Below are 20,000 nucleotides of genomic sequence, written 5' to 3'. Positions count from 1 at the left end.
AGTGTATATACATGGCTTCAGCATTTTGAACGGCTGCTCGAGATTAACAGACACGCACTGATAACACATATTTATTACAAAGTTATGATAACCAGATGGTAGAGATGCTGGTGTTGGTAATGTTGATTATGATTTTAATCTTAGTTTAAACCGTCCTGTTTCATAAAAAAAAAACTGTTAGAGAAAAAAACAAAACAAAAAAACAACAACAAAAACCAAAAACCGCAAAGCTGCTAGTGCTGACAGAATTGTATCAGTGTTAACTGAGGTAATTTAGTAACAGATTTTCTGGTTAAGTTGTTCAGTTATTCATTCGATGGAGGGGTTTATCCTTGATGAATGGATTAAAGAGTCAGTTGTTCTTCCTTTGTACAAAAACGTGACTCCAACAATCCAAACATTTATAGACGGATTTTCTTAAGTAGCCAAATGTGTATAGTAAATTATGGAGTGCAATTATTAATAGAAGGCTCCAGAAAATAGCATTGCAGCAGAATTTCAATCTGAGTTTAAGCGAACTTACACTATATAATAGATCAGATGTTTACGTTGATGGCTTTCATACAAATACAGTTTTGTTTAAATCACAAATCGTACGTTGCTATCATTGATTTTGAAAAAAAAAAAAAAAAAATTGCAGTTGATTCCATGGATTTTATTTGATTTTATTTTTGGCTCAGTTAATGGGATGGAGACACAAAAGCTTTTGTTAGTACGTTTCGTAAAGACTGATCGACGGCAGATGGCAAAACTGGAGTTGGAACACATAATACTTTAATAGTTACACACGCACAAACACACACCTTACACACACACACACACACACACACACACACACACACACACACAACATGCCATCGACACTAACGCTGTTAATACGTAGTGCTATGGACATGTAGCGAGAACGAACATTGTGTTGAAAAAAAAAAGTACTACGAAAGCTACTTTTAAGCTAGCATTGAAACAAGCTTAAAATGGTAGTGCGTCCAACTCGCAGTACTGTTAAACATAGTGATAACGACACGTAGCGCTATCGGGATGTACCCAATAAAAAGGGTCTTTCCACTACAAGACTTAAGACCATGGACATGTTCTATTTAAGTACGTGCCCAAGCCCTGAACAAATAAACCTTGAGTCAACAGGTCGTTAAACTCTGCTCAACAGCTACAACTGTATACATTGTCATCGTAACTGCAACAATATTAATTTCGTTTTGAAGGAGGTGTCAAAGCGTGCGGACAGATCCATATATGCTACACCACATCTGCTTTGGAGAAGAAGGAAAAAAATATAAAAAATGATTCGAGGAGGAACAAATGCCTGACGTGACCTTTTCATAAACCCCACGCGCTGGTCAGACCTTGTATACTGATCTCTAAATATAGCTCAGTGGGCATTGAATGAGTAACTTTGTACTGAGTAACGTTCTATGCTTAGCGATTAGCAAGCCCGCCAGAGCAAACCAAACACACACACGTGTACATTCCCACCACTTGGGTTTGAACGGCTTTCCCGCGCACTTTTCCCTTCTTGTGACGACAGGGCAGAAGTCATAGTTGAACCGTTTCCCTCCACCCCACCGGCTTTTCCCCGTGCCACCACCCCCACCTTGAGGAGATATATACATACATATATATACATATAATATAGTTACGGACAGTTTGGAGTTTGGACTGGCGTGTCACGGGAAACAGGCGCCAAATTTGACTCCATAACTGCTGTGGACGTTGTTGTTGTTGCCCAGTTAGCGGGACTGACTGACTTGTTTATCTGAAGGTCGATGAGGACAGGTTAGTTAAATGTACAAACAGCCCGTTTACAGCTGGAGGCAAAAACTTCCCCTGTGTGTGAGGGGGTGGGGGACGGGGGGCGGAGGGGCGGGGGGGGGGGTCTGTGTGTGTGAAGCTAACAATATCTGTTTGTGTCCACTCTCTTTGAAACTGACAACCTGTCGCGGCAGAGTACCACGTTTTGCCACTTCATTAAACGGACTGTGAAACTACGCTCCCCTCCCCTCCCTCCTCCCCGCAGGGGCAGGAGCGGGGGAACGGACATCAGTCATTGTGGAGGCGGTCACACGCACTGGGTTGGCCTACTAATTACATTGGCGGGTCATTTGTGTTCTTTTCTTGTATGTGGCCAGTTTCCCCTGTGGCCATTTCAGCTGTCTGTGTTCAAACTTATGGGCTGTGTGACAGCTGCGGGCGTGGAGTGTGGTGAAAGGAGTGTTCCGTGGGTGAAAATGAACCGTTTTCAGGTTTAGGGTAGCGGTCACTGTACCAGGACAGTATGCTGGTCACTGGTTGTGGATGTCTCTCATTCGAAGTGGTGTTTCAGTCTGGACAACTATGACTGAAAGCCAGGAATGTTTCCAGTGCCAAGTTCTTGTCGTTCCGTGTCCACTCGGCTAGTAACGAAGAAGAAAACCCATTACGAATACCGTATAAAATCTAAAGAACTAGTTATCGATATGTTACGGGGCATGAAATAGAATTCACCCACCCGCTCTGTACAACAAACAAGGCAGTTAGATTTTTTTTTTAATTGCTTGTTGACGAAAAACGTTGTGTGACAGTATGTTATCCTGCAGTATTCTGTTTGTCAAAATCTAAAAATAAATAGATAAATAAATAAATTATAAAAAAATAATAATCTAATCCCAAAAGCGTTGTGGACGGGTCATTAGTAACGTCGATTTGGTTATGAGCTTTTATTGATTTATTCATTTATTTGTGCATTTATTTTCATCACCATAAACAGTACATTTTAAGTAGCCTTTTTATCATGGTACTGTATATTTTGTGTGAGTCTTGTGTTTTTTGTTTGTTTTTGCTGTGGGATCGATTCTAGGCCACAGGTAACATTTCCCCCTTGTCTGTTCCATGGACGTCATGAGCTGTTGGTGTAGTAATTCCCCAAACATCCATCGTCATTTCAACAGACACCCACCCCTTACCACCCACATGTGACTTAAACAGCTAGCCAACGGCCAAGAAGCAGAACAGTGCAGATGAGCTGTTTGGATGCAACAAATAATAACGGACAGACGGAATGTTTAAAACAGACAAACCCCTTTGTCAGCTGAGTTGAGCGCCGAGCTCGTATGGCGTGTTGTTCAAGTCCAGAATCGCCCGCAACAGCTCAAACTGTGTCAAAGTAAAGTTTCGTTGTTCTCGATGCCCTCACTCCCACACCTTCCTCTCACCCACCCCTCCTCGCATCTCCACTCCTCCGTTGTGCTGGTCCGCTGAGATGTGGTCGGCTTACTTTTACACTGTCACAAAGAGAGGACAGTCAAACGTGAACTGGTGGCACATAGTGGAGACTTTTTCTACAGAGTACCGGCTGACATCAGCAAACTGGCTGAGGACTTACGGAGCGCCTTGACTGCCTCATGCGTGCATCTAATTGTATAAATGTCTGTTTGGTGTTGCAGTACAGTAGGGCAGCCCGTGAAGAGGTCGAAGCAGAATATTGGCAGTTATACTCATAGCAGCATTAAGGTAAGTGGAGGTGATCCAGTCGTGGCAGATAGATAGTAAAGACTTTGGATATAGTTCGTCATTGAGAGGGTAAGGGAAAGTGGGTAGTCCTCAAGGCGAAAGAGTGAGCAGGTCGGCTCTCCAGTGACGTCCATGGGTAGGGGTTGACACGGCTCTACTAAATGGTAGCGACACCCTCGGGCTGTGCTTCGTTCCTCATGGGTGAAAGCGTGAAGATCACGCTCCATTTTAAAAGGAATTGTCAACCCTGCTTCAACACCCCCATGACGTTCCGGTTTTTGACTGTGAAGTGATGGAGCTGTCCAGGTGACGCTTTTGTCACCCTCATGCCAATCACGCGCTGCTGCTACACTTTCCGCCTCGTTGAGACTCATTGACACAGGACGTAGGTGTCGCCTCACCTTCCACAGATATATTCTTGTCACTATGTGAATGCCTGCAGTGAATGAGTTAGTGACGACAGCGTAGGACAGCGAAGCGACGCTTGGCTGCGTGTGTCAGTATGAACAGGGCAGCGGGCACTAACATTGCCCACACTATCAAACAACGCCGGAAGCATTTTGCAACGCATCTCAGCTTCACACAACCACCAAAGTTACTTGACGGTTTTGTGTCACTTTGCGCCCGAGGCCTAGTTAGGCGTCAGTGGCACAGTGAAGGGTTCCAGCTGCGGGATCGTCACATGGGACTTACCGGATGGATTACACCCGTGGGGGTTCAGAAAGCAGGACGCAGGGAAAGAAAAAGAATCGGACAAGGGAGAGAGGGAAGTGAGTGGTGAAGAGAGCGCGAATGATGATGGCCCGCATCAGTCTGGTAGAAAGCCTCCATCAGCACCGCTTTTGAACGTTCACATTGTTTTCAGTGGGTAGGGGTTCCTTACTGCATCATATATCATATTCCCGACTGATGTCACCTTGTCATCATTGAGCATTAAAAGAAGACAAAAAATAATAAAAGATAGAATAAAGAGAAGAATCTCTCTCTCTCTCTCTCTCTCTCTCTCTCTCTCTCTCTCTCTCTCTCTCTCTCTATATATATATATATATATGTGTGTGTGTGTGTGTGTGTGTGTGTGTCCTTTTCATTCGTTAGATGGACACCCCAGTTTCCGGAATAAGTGAATAAATAGATAAATACACTAAAGAAAAATTCAGAGCCAGCGTTTTCCCCTTTCCCCAACAGAACGCGCATAGACCAGTACACTATATTGGCTGTGCGCTGCTCAGCAGCTCAGGACGTGCAGGCCTGTCATCACCGGTGTAGGAGTTTTGACCTGCGTACTGCTACTTGTTCATGTCTCAGTGTGTAAGAGACTTGGCCGTCCATCCCTGAGAGAGAGAATGAGTACCATAAAACAGCCACCTATATTGTCATGAGCATGTAAAGCATGCTTGGTGATGGGTGCAGCCGTGGCAGTTTATAAATAGCATCGGTTTGTTTAGTTATGGTCACGTGCACCATGCCTGGTGTGTTAACAATCAGAGCATTGTTGGTACAGTGTGGTCTGTCTCCGTTCGACACATACGTGACTTAATCCCTTTGCTGCAGTCCGCACGACACACGTGACTTAACCCCGTTGCAGCAGTCCGCACGACACACGTGACTTAACCCCGTTGCAGCAGTCCGCACGACACACGTGACTTAACCCCGTTGCAGCAGTCCGCACGACACACGTGACTTAACCCCGTTGCAGCAGCCCACGAGTATTCAAGTCAGAGAAGGGCTGTCACCTCACAGATCGGCTTGAGGTTACAGTTCAGGATGTCAGTCAGATTTGGACTCCTCCACTGTTGGGTGGTATGGTAACCTTCCTTCGGTAAAATCAATTCCATCGTTGCCATGTACACGGAAATCAAGTTTGCATACGATTTCTTGCAATCTAGTTGACATGATTTGATGTTGAATCTGCAGTGGCTTCATGTTATTCTTATAAAAATGCTTCGTCATACACACACACATAGACACACCTCGCTCTCTCCCCCATCCCTCACCCCCCCCCCCCCCACACACACACACACACCACACTCATGCACACACACTGACGTTCACTTGATCTTTAACATTCTGTTGGTTTTGGCTTCCTGCAGGTACCGCTATGTATCCCGCACATTCCAGACATGAGATTCAAGGTGCTGGCATGTTTACCGAGACACGAGACTGCGTGTATACGTGTGCGTACTTGTACACGTGTATGTGTACCCACAGCAACAGAAGGGTTGCAAATTCTATATAAAAATCCACTTTAATGGAACCGCCAAGCTGCAGACAGAAAAAGGTTGCGATGCATTGTGGCGAAGCACGCGATCTGCACGGGGAGAGCAGCTGGAATTTTGAACAGATAGATTTGTTGTGGCAAATAATAATGCAATGAAATACAATACAATGCAATGCAATGCAACGCATCGCAACAATTCTGTCATTCGATTATAGATGGAACTCATCATCGAGGCTCATTCATCAATCGATCAACTCCTCTGCAGCTGATAGAGTCAGTCCCATAGACTCCTCCAAATCCACCCCTACACGCACACACACTATTTTCCCTTCCCCTTTACCCCGACTTCCCAGCCACATTGAGTGTGATAGACCCTCCCCACAAACTCCCCCTATCCCCCTCTCTAACCACCCACCCCACCCCCACCCCAGTAGCTAATCCCCCATGGCGAGCCCTCCTTCCCCAATGCCTCATCAGATAGGATAGGGAGTCTGCTGGTTTGGTGAGAGGCCTTTGAATCATGCATGGCCGACCAAGCCGTTGTTGTTGATGATGGTGATGTTGGTGATGATGATGGATCTTGGACATCTGTGAGCCTTGCAGAGTGCTTATTGTGTGAGTATGGGTAGGTATCTGTGTGTGTGTGTGTGTGTGTGTGTGTGTGTGTGTGTGGATGTATGCGCGCATGTGTGTTTGAGTGCTCGTCTCTTTGTATTATTGTCTAAACTAAAAGAGAGAGGGACAGAAACGAAGGGTGCTGCTCGATCTAAATGCGTGAAAAGTGTGGTGGCCGTTATTCTGTCATTTTGCGTGCTTGTGTGTATGTTCCCGAGCTCGTGTTGATGCATGTGCATGTGCTTCCTAACCGAGGATCACGCAATGAGAGCTGGAGAATTCAGAGCGATTTAGGACTGACGTGAACCTCACAAACTCCAGGCCCACCACACAAGCAGGGAAGAGAGAAGCGAGGAATCTGCCTGCTGCCTCACTGACTGAATGGGAATGATGCTGGCATTGATTCAAACCGCATCCCTGGTGCAGGCAGGGGGAAACAGCGGCCAATGTCACACGGTGTAACAGACACCACCGCTAGCATCCTCTCCCTGCCTATGCTATAATTTTTGTTTATCAGGTCTATCATCATTTTGCTGACTTTAGTTTTTCCCTGTCCTCACTTTCCTGGAATGTGTGATCATAAGGGTTCGCTGCAGAATGTACACAAGTGTGCGTGCACGCGCGGTCAGTCGTGTACTCAGGCGTGTTAATCGATAAATGTAGACGTGAGCATGCGATAGGATAAGTTCAGGTGGGCACCTGTGTATGCTTACTTAGACTCTTAAACGCACATGTATACATGTACGAAAACATTAGCGTACATACTCTTACACAAACACACACACAAACTCCGTCACACACACTCACACACACACCACCACCACCACTACCACGTCACTCCACACACATTGTCGCATTTCACTGAGATTGCTTTCCCATTTCGCTATATCACCTTAGGCACATGTTGATATTAAAGCTGAACGTGATTTACTCTCTCTCTCTCTCTCTCACATACATGTACCATGCGTATGATAATGTTTAAAGGCAGAAAAGGATCACCACACGTCCTATCAGTCATTAAGTCTTGGCACTTGGCGTGGTGCGGCGTTGAGAGAAGAGGGCGTGTCTGGTTTGTGGTTTGTGATGTCGTGCATGCTGCGCTGTGAAGCTGTTTGATCTTCCAGCGGTGGTTATATCTGGGCCGCCTGCAATGCAGCTCACTTGGAGGTGTGGTGCAGCGTCCTGTCGTCGCCGCGCACATGTTGTCGCCGGCGACAATTATTATGTGCCGACGGTGACGGCACAGTTTGTCGTGTCAGGAGTGTCACAGCGAAAGATTAACTGCACCGGCGACAGTGATATGATATCCCGGCGACAATATGCGCTGCAACAGTGTGTGTGTGTGTGTGTGTGTGTGTGTGTGTGTTTGTACGCGCACGCGCACGCGCGTGTGTACGTGTGTGTTGCTTCTGATCTTGTAAGTGTTCTTGCTCCTCGGTTTAACGTCTTTATACCTATACTAAAAGTGATAGCAAAAAGAGAGCTGCGATCCGGCATAACCTTGCATCATGTTGTGTGCGCAAACAGGAGTCAAGGCATTTGGGATTTCTTGAATCTCACGAGTTCTTAAATGTGGGTGCGTGCACGAGTGTGTGTGTGTGGTGGTTAGGGAATGGAGTGGTGTTTTGTGTGTGTGTTTTCTTGGGGAGCGGGGGTTGGATGGGGGGTAGGGTGGTGGGTTTACGGACAGAAGCAGATGTGCTGACAGAAAAGTGGATTACCGGCCTGTCACCCCAGGTTACTAAGCAGTGTGTAGCTGGCCTTGCCTCTTCACCCTCCTTCCTTCCCCTCGCTGTGCACATGCACACTCCATGGTTCCTGTCCCCCGTCCTTTCACACACACACACACACACACACACACATACACACACACACACACACACACACACACACATACACACAAACACACCACACACACACACACACACACACACACACACACACACACACACACACACACACACACCACACGCACACGCACACACACACACACATTTACTCACTCACTTGCCTCTCTGTTCCTTTACCTAAAAAATAACCTCCACACACTCAAATCTAATTTGCTAGCGGGGACAAAATTTGGTGGCTTCTCTCTCTCTCTCTGTGTCTCTCTGTACATGTCTCTGTCTCTTTCTCTTCTTGTGTGTGTGTGTGTGTGTGTGTGTGTGAGATGAGGGCTGTTGTGTACGGCGTGTGCCAAGGCAACACGGTAGTACAAAAACGTATGAAATAAACTTGAAGTTTATGTCTTTCTGTGACATGGTATGCAAAGATACTGGACTAAACATGTCTAAAAAGGTCATTTTGTGCAATCTGTCGCGACGGTTTCCATGGAAACGAATCCAAAATGGCCGACAAACAAAAAATTAAAAAGCTTAAAACTTCGGTACCTTTATAGATATGTTATTTCTGTTTGTTTCATTTGATTTATTTGTATTTGTTCTTTATTATAGTGCACTGGTATTTTGGAATTTGAATAAATACATTTTTTATTATCTTTTTGTTGAAATGTGTATAAATTCCTTGACATATTTTTTTCAAATGAGTGTATATTCATTCTTTTACTAGTACTATACAAACCACTGCATTAAAATAAAGATGAATACATAAAGAAAGAAAGTACCAAGTTTGAACATGCTATCTTTTAAAGTTTTTGAGCCTTAGCATTTTGAAAATGGTATTACGAAGACAAAAAACAAAACTGAGAAAACAGGAAAAGAAAGAGATGTGCTTGTACTCACAAGAAATGACACATGTTGATGCTGTTTGAAGCTTCGTTTAAATGAATATAGTACCCAGGTGTAGCTCAGTAGCCCCCAGGTTCATAAACATTGCCATCCCTAGCTTCCCCTTCCCTCAAATTGAGCCGACGTTGCGCTGCATACTCCTTTCGACGGCGTCGTACATCAACAGCAGCAGCAGCAGCTGCAGCACTCATGCGGCGATCATCCTTCTTGGTAAGGAGCCCCAGTGTGGTAGTAGTGACATCCACATGCAGTCTGTTCATTACTGAAATCATGGCATTAGCCCCTTCATTGAAAATGCAGACTGCGCGTGCTACGCTCCCTTTCACTCTTTCGAGTCCCATGAAAGATGTCTTTGGGCACTGCGACCAAATCATGCTGTTCAGGCACTCATTAGTGTTCTGAGTGCCTCCACGCACCAGTCTGTGGAGGAGAGTTTCATCTGACATCCTTCTGTAGACAGGGATCAATCTGTGCGCAACATCTGTGGCGAGGAATGTTGAAGATGCGTGATCTTTGTGACTCGGCGGTTCTTGACCAAGCGCCAAAGCTCTCTGGTAGAAGCATCTGCTCTGGGGGCCTGTAGGACACCAGCGATGGTGTGGCTGTTCATCAGTTGACATAGAATGCCAAAGACCTGACCATATGGCATTTTGCATTCTGGTGACATCAGGAATATTGTCAATGATGGCACCTCTGTAAAAATTTTGGAGGCTGTCACACTTTTTTTCAGTAAGGTGGCCAACACCACGGCCACTCAATCTCTCCTCCTTTGTAAGTTTTCTCAGCGCTGTACCCATCTGCTTGTGGGCATGGTTCACACAGTCTAACTTCTCTATCCCCTGTGGTTGGTCTGGATAGGGGTTTGACTCACACACTGTCTTATATGCACTCGAGTCACCATCACTCAGCATCTCCATATACCTGAAGCCAAACTTACTGACAGATCTGTTCCACATTATTTTTTGCTGCCTCTGCCTCCATTGCCTTGCTGGATTTGAAGTGGTTCTGGCAGCAGTCTGGGGCATGTGCTTCCTTCCAAGCAGCAAGCTCAGCATCAGGAAGATTTTTTGATTCTGCTAGCTTACATGCATGACAGTACTTGGAAAGCACACAGTAGTCAAGGACAAGACTGGTCAGGATGTCGATGCAGATGCCAACACCGAACAGTGATGTGAATCCTCTCTTTTGCCATGTTCCATCATATGAAACACTGATATTGATGACTGGATTTTCACCTTTATCCAGTGCCTCCTGCAGGTCTTCATCGGTCTCTGCATACACCTGCCGGATTGTAGCTGCCGTGCGTTCTAAGAGTGTTGACCCTCATTCAATTTCAGCAGCTGAAAAATGCATAACGTTTGTGAGATGTTTGTGCTGTGCTCACAACTATATCATTTACATAGTTTACTTTCCTTCCTGAGGTGATGAGTCTAAATATCACACACACATACACATATACACACACATAAATGTAAAATATGGCAATGAAACACACACACACACACACACACACACACACACACACACACACACTGTGCATAATTTACACACATAACTGATATAAATGCATTCACCCATTCATGAACACACACACACACACACACACATACACACACACACGCACACACACACACATGGATCATAGTCAAGACTGAACAAGCAAAATTTTGCCTGAGTGACTGATTCAGTGGTTGACAGTGTAATATTTCACTAGTGGTTATCAGTGCAGGAATGGGTGCACACTTGTGTGTATTTGTACTACACGGTTAAAGATAAAGATTTTTTTAACCATCAAAAAAACCTCACAGACATACCTGTTACTTTCTTGTCATGGGCCTGGAAAGTTTTCAAATGCATGCCTGGTATTCCCATGACAGTGCTGAAGGTTTGAAGAGCAGTGTAGCTGCCTCCCAGTTCATGGCTCAGCATGGTCATCCTGTTGTTTACTTCAAAACCTGTATTCATTTTGTCATTGAATCCAGTTCGTGGGGATGAGAAGTCGCACTTTTCATAACCACAGCCATCGCAGCACATGGCAAGCTTTGCCGCAAAACCAGCTTTCTCCCTCTCTCGCACACTGACTGACAGTCCCGTTTCTCCGCACTCTAGACAACTCAGGTCACTCATCAGTCTGGTCAGCTGGAAAACGTGTAGCAAAGTCCAGTTCTGGTCTTCCACCTCACCATTACATGCGACAGGGTTAATGATTTCGATCTTTCTTCTCGACGCACTTTTATCAGAGTCTGATGTCGAAGGTGCCGGTTTCTTCGAAACCATGCTTTCAGTCGCTGCTGCATCACATTTGGCCCATTTTGCTTTTGCAGCAGCTATCAAGTGCAATCGTCTCTTTCCTTGCTTATGCCAAGGCATGATGAATCCAGGAGATGTCTTAGCTGGCAAAATAATCAACAATTGACGAGAAAAAACACTTTCATGTCAGCGCGATCACAACATTGTTGTTACTGGGCGGCCATTTTGACTTCTCGGCGGAGGGAGCCGAGTGTGCCTGAAGGCTGGTTGAGCCCAGCGGAATGAAATCTGATTGGCTGAAATTTCCACTGGTGTCAGTCTCATCAATGAAACTGCACAGTTTCAGTTTCAGTTTCAGTAGCTCAAGGAGGCGTCACTGCGTTCGGACAAATCCATATACGCTACACCACATCTGCCAAGCAGATGCCTGACCAGCACACACAGTCATAGTACTCTATGCCCTTATTTGGGAAAACTCGGGAAAGTTCGCGCGATACAGTGTGTGTGTAAAATCGCTCGCAGTGTTTTATAGTCCGTTTCAACAACTAAAAGAACCGGGTCTGTGCATTCACAAGATGACGCTGTTTCTGTTGATATGCGGTATGATAGGCTTCGGGAAATGAAAGTATACGTTGCTAAGGTGTAAAATCAACACTTTTGAACGATGTTTGAAAAATTCAGACAAAATCAACATCAGGAAGCAACTTTCATTTGCAAATATAACACCTTTTGCGACCGATTTAGTACAAAATATGAAAATGACTATAAAGATTAGATGTTGAAGAAGCAAATTATGCGAAAAAACGAAAATCACAAAAAATCATGATTTTGGTCAAAATTTCACTACCGTGTCTGGCCTTAACTAGCCGTCGTGGTTAGCGTCGCTGATTGATGACCGTAAGGACGCGGGTTCCATCCCCATCAGAGATGGGTTTTTTTCGTTCCTTCGCCGGCTCTTTTCCAGAGCTGAGTGTGCTGTGTGCTCGAATGGGAAGACTGACCTGTCCATCCACTTCACGGAACGGCTTTGGGACAGTCGCTCGAATTTCCTGATCAACGCTGATGTCTGTTTCTCTCGTGTCTGGTTAATTAATGCGAGGATATATTCTGAAAGTACAGTCTTGTCAAAGTTGCCCCAAACCTAACAGAAATATCTCAAATTCTTGGGGGGAGGGTCGGGGTTTAGGGGCCGGGTGGATTTGCGCATGAGCACAAAGGTCACATGGTTGACAAACCACCACATCCATGGATTTCACTTCATCAACCACTGTTAAGCGCTGCAACCAGCGTGTTGAAATCAAACCAGTCGATAAGCGTTGCCCAGGGAGAGCGCCCTTCATAATCAGTCATCGTTAAAATGTGTTCTGTATTTCATATTATAAAGCTTTGGGTTAAAAAAAAAAAAAAAAGAAGCCATAAAACAGATTCGAACCAAGCATATTCAGGCGAGAGGCAATGATCTCACGCACAACACTAACCTGCATCTACAAATGACGTTAAAAAATGATATTAAATCGTGTTGTTTTTAGCATGATAAATTGGTTACGTTATTGGAGGTGATAACGCCGTTTAAATCATGTTATTTTGGTATATCTCGGGCATTTAAGAAATTCTTTAAAGTCCGCGGTAAAGGACACTTTGCCAACGCCTCAAGTACACTGCAAGATATAGCCATTTTCTTTGGATCGAGATTAATGTCCGACAGGCTTAGTTACCCTCGCTGGGAAACTACGACATGGTCGATTCAATTTCAGTATCCACTTGAAAATAATCATAAGCAGTAAACACGTCGATAAAGTAGTTTTAATAGCAAACAAGAAAAACGAGGTCTTGCTGTTTTCTTACCAAGCATAGCTTACGTTCCGGCAACTGGGATGCGGTAATATGGTGTTTTCGGAATCCGGAACGAGCCTCAACAAAATAAACCACCAATGACCCGGAAATACAGATTAATTCGGGAGACTTACAACCTACTATTGGTATGACTGTGAAGATTTTTTTCCTACCATGTTTAAGCCAAATTTTGTATTGGCAGACAAAGTATTTCCAGAGAAAATAGCAATGTTGAAGTTTACCATGGACACACACACACGTACACACACACACACACACACACACTTTGTTTACACAAGTGAGTTAAAAGGGGGTTGTGTGGACAGGAAATACTGGGAATGAGATCAAGGTTGAAGAAGCACAGTCCAGAGTTTGGCGACGGCTGAAAAGGCAAGGTTCCCATCCCACGTTTACTTTCTTCACACCCCCTCCGCCCACATTCCCCCGTCCTATTTTCCATTTCCCTCCATCCTCTGATCTCCACTCTCATCCACCACTTGCTTCAGAAACCAGATAGCAGAAAGTGGGAACAAACAAACAGTCCAGCCTTTTCACGTTGCCCCTATATGATTTTTAATAGTTTTAAATTTGGGAACACCCACAGGGTACGGCTTACACGGTTACACAGAATCGGATGCTTCTTGTTCTCACTGTCGGTTCTGCTTGCCATCTCACGCTGCCTGTCTCCCCAGTCTGAATCATTATCACTGAGCTGAGTTATCATAGTTGATATAGTTGGGATGTACGTACTGTTATACACTGAGTGACTGTGTTGTGCACAGTGCACATCAGTTGCCCGGTGTCTGCCCCAGCCCCTCAGTGTGCGTGCTGTTGCTGCTGAAGGTGGTGTGGTGGTGGGTTTAGCTGGTGGGGGGAGACAGCTGGGGACGGGGCATGGGGAAGGGGAGGGGGTCATGCAGGGGGGGATGTGAGGAAGAGGGTAGTGGTGGTGGGGGGGGGGGATTCTAGCAAGCAACAGGTGGTTGTGTGTGTGTGTGTGTGTGTGTGTGTCCTTGCTTTTTGGGTTCACGTTTGTCAACAGCGGTGGAGCGGTAGGCTGGCGGCAATGGGCTGATTAGGAAGCAAGCGTCCTCGGGTTCGAGACCTGTATACTGACGGAGAGTTTGACTCCTCCACCCTTCTTCCACAAGACAAGGAATGGTGGTCTCCGTCACTGTTAGTGTCCCTGCTAGTCATTCACAACCAAAGTTCCGTGTGCCGTGTGAAAACACTGAAAGAACCCACGGCAATAAAAGGGTTGTCCCTGGTTATTATGTAAAAAAAATCCACATTGATAGTTTTTATTTATTAAGACTTCTTGCTATAGCGCATATTCTTGAAGCTCTACAAATACACTTGCAAGCTTGCAATGCAGTACAATACAGTGCAATACAATGTAGTACAATACAGCACAATACAGTGCAATAAATACAATACAATACAAAATGAGCGTTTAGCCCTGTTTCAGGTTGTCCATGGTATCAGTGTCAGTTGATAGCATCACGTGCATAGCTTCGCTGTGCTAAATGGACTGTATGACACAAAGCACAAACACTGCACTCTTTTCATACATTTAACTATCGATGATAATCTTGATATGTCTTTTTACCCTCATCAGTTGAATGTCTTAACCTTGTCTGCCATTTTTCTGTATTTTAGAATGTTTTCTCTCAAACAGGTCGTTTCTTTGTAAACTCATGAAATTCAACCTTCAGAAAATTTTCAAGAGAGAGAGAGAGAACTGTTTGGCTAAAAAGCCAAGAACCTTCGTGCGTTCTCTCTCTGTCATGAATAACTATATATAGAGAGAGATATTATATATACACAGGCGCGCACACACAGACACGTGTACTGGCAAACACGGAAACAGAGAGGTTGCAATGTCTCCCATCCCAGTCCCCCAGTCCGCCTCAAACCAGGAACGTTCGTTTCACAGGGCGAAGGAAACGCTGGTAATGGGATCAAGGTTGAAGCACTTACCAGGAGAATTTGGAGACTGCTAAAAAGGTTTCTCCAGCACATGTTTGCATCTGTCAGACACATCTTGCCCAGAGGCCTCCATTTCATTACCCTCCATCACCCCAGCCCTTCCTCCCGTCTCGTCCATGACTGGGTAACTGAGAACTGAGAAAGTGGGAACAAAGAGATCAGGGTTGTTTTTTTTTTACACACAACTGCTATGTATATAGGGTTGAGGTGTGGTGTGTTGAGGGAGGGGTGGGTGACGTCCCCTGTGGGGATGCTAGGACATCCATCAGTGTGAACAGTGAGGTGTGGTGTGTTGAGGGAGGAAGGAGTGGGTGACGTCCCCTGTGGGGATGATAGGACATCCATCAGTGTGAACAGTGAGGTGTGGTGTGTTGAGGGAGGGGTGGGTGACGTCCCCTGTGGGGATGATGGGAGATCCATCAGTGTGAACAGTGAGGTGTGGTGTGTTGAGGGAGGGGCGGTGACGCCCCCTGTGGGGATGATGGGACATCCATCAGTGTGAACAGTGAGGTGTGGTGTGTTGAGGGAGGGGCGGTGACGTCCCCTGTGGGGATGATAGGGCATCCATCAGTGTGAACAGTGAGGTGTGGTGTGTTGAGGGAGGTGGGTGACGTCCCCTGTGGGGATGATGGGACATCCATCAGTGTGAACAGGGAGGTGTGGTGTGTTGAGGGAGGTGGGTGACGTCCCCTGTGGGGATGATGGGAGATCCATCAGTGTGAACAGTGAGGTGTGGTGTGTTGAGGGAGGGGCGGTGACGTCCCCTGTGGGGATGATGGGAGATCCATCAGTGTGAACAGTGAGGTGTGGTGTGTTGAGGGAGGAAGGGGTGGGTTACGTCCCCTGTGGGGATGATAGGACATCCATCAGTGTGAACAGGGAGGTGTGGTGTGTTGAGGGAGGAAGGGGTGGGTGACGCCCCCTGTGGGGATGCTAGGAGATCCATCAGTGTGAACAGTGAGGTGTGGTGTGTTGAGGGAGGAAGGGGTGGGTGACGCCCCCTGTGGGGATGCTAGGAGATCCATCAGTGTGAACAGTGAGGTGTGGTGTGTTGAGGGAGATGGGTGACGCCCCCTGTGGGGATGATAGGACATCCATCAGTGTGAACAGTGAGGTGTGGTGTGTTGAGGGAGGAAGGGGTGGGTGACGCCCCCTGTGGGGATGCTAGGAGATCCATCAGTGTGAACAGGGAGGTGTGGTGTGTTGAGGGAGGAAGGGGTGGGTGACGCCCCCTGTGGGGATGATGGGAGATCCATCAGTGTGAACAGTGAGGTGTGGTGTGTTGAGGGAGGTGGGTGACGTCCCCTGTGGGGATGATGGGAGATCCATCAGTGTGAACAGTGAGGTGTGGTGTGTTGAGGGAGGGGTGGGTGACGTCCCCTGTGGGGATGATGGGAGATCCATCAGTGTGAACAGTGAGGTGTGGTGTGTTGAGGGAGGTGGGTGACGTCCCCTGTGGGGATGATAGGACATCCATCAGTGTGAACAGTGAGGTGTGGTGTGTTGAGGGAGGTGGGTGACGTCCCCTGTGGGGATGATGGGAGATCCATCAGTGTGAACAGTGAGGTGTGGTGTGTTGAGGGAGGAAGGGGTGGGTGACGCCCCCTGTGGGGATGATGGGAGATCCATCAGTGTGAACAGTGAGGTGTGGTATGTTGAGGGAGGGGTGGGTTACGTCCCCTGTGGGGATGATGGGACATCCGTCAGTGTGAACAGTGAGGTGTGGTGTGTTGAGGGAGGAAGGGGTGGGTTACGTCCCCTGTGGGGATGCTAGGACATCCATCAGTGTGAACAGTGAGGTGTGGTGTGTTGAGGGAGGTGGGTGACGTCCCCTGTGGGGATGATGGGAGATCCATCAGTGTGAACAGTGAGGTGTGGTATGTTGAGGGAGGGGTGGGTTACGTCCCCTGTGGGGATGATGGGACATCCGTCAGTGTGAACAGTGAGGTGTGGTGTGTTGAGGGAGGAAGGGGTGGGTTACGTCCCCTGTGGGGATGAAAGGGCATCCATCAGTGTGAACAGTGAGGTGTGGTGTGCTGAGGGAGGTGGGTGACGTCCCCTGTGGGGATGATGGGAGATCCATCAGTGTGAACAGTGAGGTGTGGTGTGTTGAGGGAGGAAGGGGTGGGTGACGTCCCCTGTGGGGATGATGGGACATCCATCAGTGTGAACAGTGAGGTGTGGTGTGTTGAGGGAGGTGGGTGACGTCCCCTGTGGGGATGATGGGAGATCCATCAGTGTGAACAGTGAGGTGTGGTGTGTTGAGGGAGGTGGGTGACGTCCCCTGTGGGGATGATGGGAGATCCATCAGTGTGAACAGTATCCCCAAGCACGTCCTGGAAATTATGTTGCTAGAAATTTCCTTTTTTTCTATCGCTCTCTTTGATGAAGGCCTTTTACTTTTCTTTTTGTTGTCGTCTCTCCCTTTCTTGTTGCAAGTTTTGCTGGTCCATTCGCCTAGTTTTGGGCTTTTGTAGAAGGCGTTGAACTTTTTAAATCTTATTTTATTATTATTATTTTTTTTTTTATAGAAATCTTTTGTGGGCTTGATAATTGGGCATTCATTCCATGTTGTATTGATTTTAGCTTCTGCGACGTGAGTGGCCCGCTGGCTTTCTTGTTTTTGTTTTTGTATGCCTGTTATTGTATGTGTGTAATTTGTGTGCATTGTATGTCATTTTGTTTGTTTAGTTTCCTTTGTTTAAAAACAATTATATTGTTAATCTGGTGAAAAAATGATGGAATGGTCAAAGTCAGAGATATGTTCAATGTGTGTGTGAATGAGCACGACTGAACTTGTGTCTGATTTTCTTTTCCAATTTCCATGACTCGATATTTACTGGGTCATGATAAAAAAAAAAGTTTGATAATCTATCATTAGCTCTATGGTGACAGTACTGCAAAAAAAAAAAAAAAAAAAAGATGGCAAATATTCTCAGAGCATCAATCATTTTCATTTTTAACAGACGAATCGCTGCGAACAGCGTCCGTAGAATCCTGGGAATCACTTTGTGAACAATGACTTTTAAGATTATCATTCTGAACTGCTGGATGGATTGGGGGAAAAGAGTATGTGTACCCACATTAGAAATGTGTGTTTTCATAACAGTATCAGTGCTTACACAGTACAGCACAGTATTGGTGCTCTCTCTCTCTCGCACACACACACGCACACACACACACACGCACACACACACACACACACACACACACACACACACACACACACACACACACACACACACACACTTGTACGCACACACACACACACACACACACACACACACACACACACACTTGTACGCAGACACACACACACACACACACACACGTGCGCGCGCGCACACACACACTCACACACACACACACACACACACACACACACACACACACACACACACACACACAATGTGCGTATGTTTGCGTGTAACTATGACCGTAGACCTGTAGGCAAGGCAACATAGCAACTGGATCTCTTGGCCCCTGCTCATATTTATTTTCGCCCCCCCTCCCCGCCCCCCCCCCCCCCCTCCCCCAAATCCCTGTCTGGGCGAGGAATAGAAAAGACAAAAAAAACCGTGAAGCTCAAATTCCAGTCACAAACATTCCTCCTTTCAAACTGCACGCGGTTCCATGCTGCTGACGGGGCCAGTGCCGCGCGACGAACTGTCTGGCACTGTCAGAGCATCACCCCTCTGGCTCCATGCCGCTCCCAGTCCCAGACATACAACCCGCTCTCCACTCTCCGGGAGAGATGGGGAGAAAGCGACAAGAAGGGGGAGGAGAGGAAAGGAGACGTGCTACGCCGATAAAACACTGCCTCGGGTTGCACGTGCTGAACAAGTGTCTGTTCCATAAGCAGACACCCCTGGCTGCTGGCACCAAGACATAGGAACAGGGAGACCCGCTTCTTCCCTGGCTGCTGGCTTCTGGCTTTATTGGTTTAGTTATTTGTTTGTCATTTCGCTTCAAAGTAATATTCTCCTCCCGGCCTCCTAACACTGCCCTCCACTTCACTTGGGGGAGGGGTTGGAGGGGGGGGGGGGCACTGAAAAGGGATTGACTGAGTTCTTGTGTGCAGCATGCACTTAGCGCACGCAAAAAGAACACACTGCAACAAAAGGATAGCGTTTTGTAGGAAAATGCACATTGATTAATAGTGAAGCAAGTATACTTTGCAGACAGAAAAAAGGGGGTGTCACTGCACTGTGGCAACGTGCTCTCCCCGGGGAGACCAGCCCGAATTTGTCACACAGTAATCTGTTGTGAAAACGTAACACAGTACAGTACAAATGTCAATAAAATAGTGTAACTGCACGAAGCTATAACTAAATGATACAGGTCGGAGGACGTGGAGGTGAGGCGTGATGCACACACATGGAACGTGACATATGGGACAATGTCGGAAACATTTGCCTCACAGGTTTACAAATGATATGTGTTACTTCCTGTAAGCGCCGTTGGATTTGTGAGGCCTGTCAGTTACCGACAATTACAGATGGGCCACAGAGTATAGTATAGTATAGTATAGTATAGTATATTGTATTGTATTGTATTGTATTGTATTGTATTGTATTGATTTTTATCAAGACAAGATTTCTCGGTCTGAATTTTTGCCAGGGACCACATTTTGTTGCCGTAGATTCTTTGAAGTGACGTGCGCAAAGTGAAGACTGCACACAGGCCTTTGGTTTATCTTGTCTTCTGAGTGACTAGCACCCCGACCACCACTTCAGGTCCAGTGGACACTTGCTTCCAAGTCGGGCCGAGCCTCACCGTTGTGGGTCTGCTGCAGTGGAGATGTCGGCTTTGGGGTCCATCTCACAGTAAAATAAAGCCTTGAT

General features: G+C 46.5%; 1 protein-coding gene and 1 pseudogene across 8 annotated transcripts in view; one reads left to right on the top strand and one right to left on the bottom strand.

The window, feature by feature from the left end:
* The window catches only part of LOC143297734 (neuron navigator 2-like), a 487,523-nt gene that overhangs the window by 11,530 nt on the left and 455,993 nt on the right, over positions 1-20,000 (top strand). The window lies entirely within an intron of this gene.
* Positions 9,144-11,435, bottom strand: LOC143298245 (uncharacterized; annotated as a pseudogene).

The sequence above is a fragment of the Babylonia areolata genome, chromosome 23 (assembly GCF_041734735.1).
Source record: "Babylonia areolata isolate BAREFJ2019XMU chromosome 23, ASM4173473v1, whole genome shotgun sequence".
Lineage (NCBI taxonomy): Eukaryota > Metazoa > Mollusca > Gastropoda > Neogastropoda > Buccinidae > Babylonia > Babylonia areolata.
Note: the sequence above shows the minus strand (reverse complement) of the source record. Positions and strands in the feature narration are given on the sequence as shown.